At 42.2% G+C, this 8,662-nt stretch overlaps 1 pseudogene; it reads right to left on the reverse strand.

Moving 5' to 3' along the window:
* Positions 1-2,991: 2,991 nt before the first annotated feature.
* On the reverse strand, positions 2,992-3,110 carry LOC115644609 (annotated as a pseudogene).
* Positions 3,111-8,662: the final 5,552 nt, after the last annotated feature.

Here is an 8,662-nt window from a genome sequence, read left to right on the forward strand (position 1 = left end):
CCGCTTGCTCACTCGAGCAAACAGGAGCTGAGTTTGTTTTTTAGATAAGCAGCTCGGGGGTGCTCGGAGTTCAGCCACTGTTCCGGTTTGTTGTGAACAGGCATTCTCGGATACCTCCTAATACCCTGGAGGCCAATTACAGCACATTTGGTGGCCACACTTGATGAGCAGCGCTGCAGCACCAGCGCTGCAATCGTTATACCCCAAGCAGACCAGGTGTACAGCCAGCGCTGCAGCCAGGAAGTTGCGGCGCTGGATGTGCCTTGCAGGTGTGGACAGTTACTAAGTTGCAGTGCTGTAAACCCACCACCAGCGCTGCAACTCTCCAGTGTAGCCATGGCCTCATTCTCTGAGGCAGACATGTAGCAGCATGCCTGTTGTTCCTATTGTTAGTTAACTGTTCCCATTCTCGGTCAATTCCCCCAGGAGCATTATAACCTGTGAACGTTTTAAGGCTCCTACATTGCCAAGTGATGTAACTGAGTCTTATTATAAAAACAGTAAGGGAATCCTCTGCTAGGAAGATCTCTGTGATTTCTCACTTTTTTCCTGTGCCAAAGTGGCACAGTGGGGTTAGATTACAGCTCAGGATTTATTTTACTTACCTGTTTAAAAAAAAAAAACTTTGAGGGCAAATAAAACATTTACCAAGCAGTCAATAAAATGTCAGGACAATCAGAACCAAGCACTTCCCAGAGTACCCAGCCAGGTCCAGGACAATGATTAGAAAAACTGTATGACTTTCATGTGTGAAAGTCTGAGCAATTTAAAATGACATTCAACTCCCCCAGCCCCCCGTTTGGTGTTCTGTAAATTTAACTGAAAATCCAGGATTGTAACTGGAATGCAGAGTATTAGTTACCAAGTGTGTTTTGTCACTTAACTTTCATGTGTTTGGGAAATGCTGAATAGTCATTGTGACTTTTTTCTGTATTGTAGTTTTAAATAAATTTACCAAAACAATTGGAAGAGGTGTGATTATATTGCATTAGTTTGACACAAAAAATGCAGATTTTTGCATTTTTTATGCAGAATTCCCACCCACACCCCAGGAGTAGAAGGAGTTAGTCTGCTGGTTTGGGACTTGGGGAGAGACCTCTGGGCTCTGGATCCCCCCTCCCCAGATGGACTTTGCTGTAACTTCCTGCTTTCTGTGCTAACAAGATCTGTTCAACTTTGTTACCATTGACTAATAAACCCTTCTGTTTTCCAGTGCTGGCTGAGAGTCACTGGCTGCGGAGGTGGGGTGCATGGCCCTTTTTGGAATGGTGTAAGCAGTAGTGCAAGTAGAAATAATTTCTTGCAGGTTCTGCACTCATGGGAGGGACAGAAAAGGGGGGGCCTTCCCATGTGACTCCTCCCTTCCTCAGCCCGGGGCCCCCACGCTCTCCCCGTCCCCAGGACCGGCGCTAGGGTTTTGAGGGCCCTAGGTGGACGGCAATTTCGCCACCCCGCGCGCTTGTCCCACGGCACCACTGGAGCTGCTGCAGTGGTGCCTGCGGAGGGTCCGGTGCTCCGTGGCTCCGGTGGAGCTGCCACAGTTATGCCTGCGGGCGGTCCACTGGAGCCGCTCAAGCAGCCGACCGTCCGCAGGCACGACTGCGGCAGCTCCCGCGGAGCACCGGATCCTCCGCAGGCACCACTGCGGCAGCTCCACCAGAGCCGCCTGACGCCCCCTCCGCCAAAACGGCGCCCACCAATTATTCTGGCGCCTTAGGCGATTGCCTAGGCTGCCTAAATGGTAGCGCTGGCCCTGCCCGTCCCCTCCAACACCACCCCCCTTTGTATGTGCAAGCATCAACATGCTTAACTACTCACTTACCCCAAAATATGTAGTATTCGGTCTGTTTATATGGAATATGGGAGTTGAGTGAGAAGCCATTTCAGCATATGTATGACTTATTTAAGGACATATTTTAAGTAGAACTGTATCCTAAACTGCTTTATGGTATTGTACCCAAACACTGCATTTCAATGGGGGATTCACCTTCCTTTATAGGAACAGCCTCCTGAAACTCTTACCAGTCCATAAAAGTGGTCCATAGTCATGCAAAAAGTCCCATTGTCTTCAATGGGATTGATCAAATGATTAAGGGTTTACAGAATTAGGTTCCAAGTCTGTAAACTGTTCTGGACAAAACAACGCCTGAGCTGTCAGATGAGAAGGAGCTTCATTTGAATAAAGGTGGGCAGATGTGTGATAAATCTTAGCTCCATTGCATACATCACACAATAATATTAATGACCTGTGTGTTACCAGTTTACATATGACACTTTATGTGACATCTTTTAGATACAGTTTATGACAACAGTGAACTGTGGCTAGGCGTGTGTAAACCTGTACGGGTACAATGTGCCCTTGGCCATTTGACATCTGCGGGGCTCCTGGGTCACAAGTATGTAACTTCAACAGGAAATGTCACATGGTCCAATTGTTCTCACGTGGATTATTCTTATAGGGACTATAAACTCCATACACTTGCACTTCTGCAGTATCCTTCACTGTTCCATCAGAGGGCTCCCTGCTTCTACTAGTTACTCTGGCAGAATTGGCAGTGGATTTGAACCATAGATCAAGAGAGAGCATGGGGGGAGAAATTTGCCAAAGCAAGAGCCATCCTCATGGAGGCTCAGTAACTCTGTGCTGCCTTCTGGCCTATGGTCCCTTTCAGAGCAACACTGCCATGGACTGTCCCTGACCCGCTTCAGTGGGTGGGTTGCATAATTCAGACTGGAAGGCTTTCCAACCATAAGAATGACACTCACAACACTAGCACCACTTTTCCTCAATAAACCTCTAGAGAAAAAAATGAGTTAAACATCAAAGCAAACACCCTGCCCTAAGCAGAACTTTACCCCAAAAAGGAAGACATGCCAGAGACTCCATGAAATCCACTCATGGAATCCTAGAACATTAGGGTTGGAAGAGAAGTCAGGAGGTCCTCTAGTCCAACCCCCTGCTCAAAGCAGGACCAACCCCAACTAACTCAGTGCCTACAGCATCTGGGATTCCCAGGCGGTCACCCATCCAAGTACTAGCCAGACCCAGGATGGTTTATCTTCTGAGATCAGACGGGACGGGAGGCGTTTGATCCGGTATGGCCATAGGCCACTATGACATTGTAACTGCTATTGACTTTATGTGGAAGGTTCTCCGATACTGTGGTAATAAAATCCTAAAACAGATGCATAGATAAAATGAGTTTCTGTGAGTTTTTCTCTTTTCCATCCGTGGAGATAGAGAGGATGATTTGGCCCATGCTAGTGATTCATGCGAGTCACATCACTTAATGCACTGCTGGAAGTGCTGAGATACAATGGCAATGAACATGTTAAGAATCTATAGAATAGAATTTGAAAAAATCATATTGCTGCAATTAAGTTCTCTTGTTACATGCATAGAGTTTATTTCCAGTAGTTGGCAGCATAAGATAGCAAGAAGCAAGAGTTAAAATAAACTTGCCTTGATCTTGCTTTTACATGCATCTAGTTCTGCTGGATTGTTCAACATATTGGCTTGTTATATTTTAGAAACAGCGTTCACAATGCAAATGCAAGGTGGTGTTATGGCTGTCTTTTGAAACAAAGATATCTGTGCTGTATATAACTGAAATAGATTTTATTAAATTGGGATTTATGTAGAGATGCCGCAATTTGACTGGGATTAGGCATTGGTTATAGAACTAAGAACCTGGGGTCTTGAGTCTAACACTAACACTAAAAATGTATAGCAAATTCCTTACCAACTTGTGGAGTGAAGGTAGGCTGTGTTATTTGTGCATGTCTGGCTCATACTGCAACAAGTGAATGTGGGTGGCTCCCATCAGGTGCGCTTTAAGGGTGAAATTACCCCTATGCAGAGGGCCAGCACAAGACTTCTGCCCCACATCAGGCATAGGCTTTACGCTGGCAATCTGCACAGGGTAATTTCATTAAAATTAGGCTGGGCTTCACAAGAGCCATTATTGACTTGCCAGCTATTGGTTCAGCCACTACCACTCACCCCTTTAATTTAATAATCTGTTGAACCGACATCCCATTTAAGTAAAATAAATAATAACCCTGTGTGATGGATTATCATCCCTAAGATGCTGTTTTGAAGCCATGAGAAACCGCTGTGCCCTCTACCCACTCAGTTGGACCGGCCCTGTTCACACTGCTTTCCTTGGTTGGAGATGCAGCCAGCCTCACCAGGCCCTGTTATCACCCAGCATGACAGTTGGTGGCGCCACACACTCAAACTGGGCTACTGAGTGCCAACAGCAGACACCAGCCAGTTTCCCAGCTTTCCAGTGCATCCTCCTTGGAGTATAAACCCAAAATGATATCATCTTGCACTGCACAGGGATCTGTAAAGTTATTAGTATGTCCTCCTCTCCCTCAGTGTGGAGAAGAATATGCACACTTGAGGTAACTAAGCTGAGATTTTTCCCCAGACACTTTACTTAAAGGTACACTGGTTTAGGTTAAAATATAAACAAGTTTATTAACTACAAAAGAGAGATTTTAAGTGATAGCAAACAGATCAAAGCAGATGACTTAGTAAATGAACAAAACTGCAATCTAAGCCTAAAATACTAGAAAATAGGCTATGAATTAGCAAATTCTCACCCTGTCTGACAATACAAGCAGGCTTGCAGCTTCTTAAGGCACAAGCTGCATTTGCTTTGCAGCTTGGGATCCCCTCTCCACTTCCAAGTCTTTTCTTTCAGAGCTTCTCTCAGGTGTTGAGTTGTGAGGGAGTGAAGAACTGATGATGTCACGCCTGGCCTTATATAGCTTTAGCACAGGACGGGAACACTTTGTTCCTAGCTCAGTTCCTAGACCAGCTTGTGGAAAAAACACTGGTCCCAAAATGGAGTTCAGAGTCATGTGGGCTGGTCACATGCCCTTGCAGTGTCATAGCGGTCATTACTTACAGGCTGTCTGGAGCATTCTCAGAAAGGCTCATCAAGGGGAGATAGGCTTCTCCTAAGTCCTGTTGTTTACCCTAATGGCCCTGAATGGACCTTCACAACCAGCTGTTTAGACTGGCAGCATCTTGCCTAGTTAGTGTCACCCAGGTGTGACCACATGTGAAATACAGATGCATAATCAATATCCATAACTTCAGATACAAAAATGATGCATGGATACAAATAGGATAATATTCAGAAAATCATAACTTTTCCAATGACACCTTACATGACCCATCTTGTACAAAATGCATCATAATCATATAATATCACTATGAAGAATATGGGGTGCAGTGTCACACCCTATATTTCATTTACCTATTCAAAACAAGACAAGACACAAGTTGTTGTCATGCTCTCTGGAGTGGCCCTCGAATCAGGGCAGACTGTCAAGAAGCAGGGCAGAGATCCTGAACTGACTGTGTTCTCTAAGTGTCACCAACCCAGTAACAAATGTGAACTCCTAACACACTAAAACAGTCCACTTGGACATTCCGATCTATCTTCCTTGCCACCCAGGCAAGCTGGATCCAGTGGTGGTTATACACCAAACATTTGGTTGTTCCCAGTCCCAAGAGACCAGTCACTTGCCTCAGGTCAACTTATACATTATATCTCACACCAAATACAACACTTGTATCCAATCCTACAGTAAACTAACTAAGGATTTATTAACCAAAAAAAAATGGGAGAGTTATTGTAAGTTTAAAGCAGACAAGAATATATTACAAATGAGTTACATTCTGTGGTTCCAAAAGGTGACAAAGATGTAGTATTCTGCCAGCTCTGAATGTCATTTAGGGCTATCCCAGGTGGACCCTGGGGATCTCTGCTTCTGTTTCATAGCTGTGAGAGTCCAAACAGCAAAAGAAGAAAAAAAATTTTGACAGCTACTTTTTATTTTGTTCTTCCAGAATTCAAGCTGATGGGATGAGCCTTTTTGCACATATCCTCTTCATGGGAGTAAGGGGCAATTAACAAAATCTTTGTATTGTGATGTCCCATGATGGTCCATTTAGTCTTGATAGGGATGAGCAGGAGATGATCCCTCCTGACTGGGCTCACAGTTTCAGAGCAAACACTTTTTATAGTTACAAAGCAAAAACTTAAATATTACCTTGAAGCATGTGATAAAGACATTATAAGTGAGATGCATGCGGTAACTTACAGGCATTCCATAAAGTCTGAACACTAAACACATCGTTATAAGTCCAATACCTATCTTAACCTTACTAAAACGCAAAGTGACTCAACCTGGTTTCCAGCAATAAATTTGTCAGGTACTGTCTGAGATCTAAAGCCTTGGCCAGAGCTGGAACCTGGTCCACCAGCCTCACAGTTATACTAAAAATCCCTCTGAAATTCACAGAACAATTTAGAAAAGTTGAAATTGCTAAATGACAGCCGTGTAGGTAGCAGAAGTTACCACCTATGTACTAGATTGAGTTTTTAAACGTGAGCCTATTTTAGCTATGTATTTCAGAACAATGAAAGGGCTTACATGTTTGTTAAGACGAGTCATCCAGGAGCGGTTCAAATTGTAAAATTTATTAATTTCAAATTATATTTAAATAAAAATTTACTTAAAATTGGGAAAACATTAGTGAGCTATTCCATTCTGTTCACCTTAGATACTGCTTTTGCTCAGACTTTCTAGAAAAAGTCAGCTTTGATCAAAGGCCAAACATGAAAAACTTTAGCACAGAGGTGAAACTTTCAGAAAGTTAAGCACACTGAAAATGGGGAGACGATAGCGCAAGTCATGTAGTGATCCTATCTAGAGTGGGTTCTGCCAGGTGCCTGCTATGGCTTCATAGATTCCAAGACCAGAACTGACCATTGCGATCATGTAGTCTGACCTCCTGTATAACACAGGCCAAAGAACTTCCCCAGAATAATTCCTAGAGCACAGCTTTTAGAAAACATCCAGTCTTGATTTAAAAATCCACCTGATCCTTGGTTAATTGTTCCAGTAGTTAATTACTCTCACCCTTAAAAACATATGCCTATTTCCAATCTGAATTTGTCTAGCTTCAACTTCCAGCCATTGGATCATGTTATACCTTTCTCTGCTAGTTGGAAGAGACTATTATTAAATATTGGTTCCTTATGTACAGACTTACAGACTGTAACCAAGTCACCCCTTAACCTTTTCTTTAAGATACACAGATTGATCTCCTTAAGAGTATAGGGCATGTTGTCTAATTCTCTAATTGTTCTCATGGCTCTTTTTGAGCCCTCTTCAATTTATTAACATCTTTCTTGAATTGTGGGTACCAGAACTGAATTCAATATTCCAATATTCAATAGTTGTAATAGTGCCAAATACAGAGGTAAAATAACCTTTCTACTCCTACCTGAGATTCCTCCGCTTATGCATCCAAGGCTCGCATTACCCCTTTTGGCCACAGTGTCACACTGGGAGTTCATGTTGAACTGATTATTCTGGGAAGCAGTGACTGTGAAAAAGATTTGGGGGTAGCAGAGGATAGAGTCCCCTATCCTGTCAGTATGGCTATGCTCTTTGTTCCTACATGTACACATTTAGCCATATTAAAACGTATATTGTTTGCTTTTACCCAATTTACCAAGTAAACCAGATTATTTTGAATCGGTGATCTGCCCTCTTCATTAGTCCCCTCTCCCTCAATTTCAGTGTCATCTGCAAACTTTATTAGTGATGACACAATGTTTTATCAATGACTTGGAATAAAAGAGTTAAATAGCATCTAGCCAAGAACAGATCACTGAGAAACCCCACTGGAATCACATCTGCTTGATGTTGATTCCTATTTACAATTACATTTTGAGACCTTTCAGTGATCCTGTTTTTAATCCATTTAATGTGCCATGTTAACAGTATATTCTTCTAGTTTTTAATCAAAATGTCATGCAGTATGAAGTCAAACACCTTGCAGAAGTCTATTATGTTCTTTATCAACCAAACTTGTAATTTCATCAAAAAAATTTCAGGTTTCTTTGACAAGATCTATTTTTCATAAACCCATGTCAGCTGGAATTAATTGTATTTTCCTCCTTTAATTCTTTATTAAAAGAAGCTTATGTCAGCCACTCCATTATCTTGCCTGGGATCAATGTCAGGCTGACAGGCCTATTATTACCCAGGTCATCCCATTTACTCTCTTTAAAAAAATTGTCACAATATTAGCTTTCTTCCAGTTTTCTGGAATTTCCCCAGTGCTCCAAGACTTATTGAAAAATCAGTGTTAATGGTCCAGCTAGCTACTCAGCTCTTGGATGCACGTTGTCTGGACCTGCTGATTTTAAAATGTCTAACTTTAGTAGCTTCTTCTTAGCATCCTCTAGAGATACTGGTGGAATGGAATAGTATTATCACCATATGATGAAACTGTATCAGTTGTTTTTTCTCCAAATACAGAGCAGAAGTATTTATTCAACACTACTTATTTTTTTGAAGTATTATTGATAATTCTACCATTTCCATCTAGTAATTCATCAAAATCATTGTCAGGATTCTTTCTGTTCTTAATATATTTAAAAACTCCTTGTCTTTACCTCTTCAGCCACAGACTTTTGCCTTGTGTCCCTTGGCTTCCTTTATCAGTTTTCTATAATTCCTAACTTCTGGTTTATATTCTATCAACTTCCCCTTTTTCCATTTATTATATTATTTTGTTATTTATAAATGTGGCACATCAGAGTTGGTTGTTGAACATTTGCCTGTA

Source organism: Gopherus evgoodei, chromosome 1, assembly GCF_007399415.2.
Source record: "Gopherus evgoodei ecotype Sinaloan lineage chromosome 1, rGopEvg1_v1.p, whole genome shotgun sequence".
In the NCBI taxonomy this organism is placed as follows: Eukaryota; Metazoa; Chordata; order Testudines; family Testudinidae; genus Gopherus; species Gopherus evgoodei.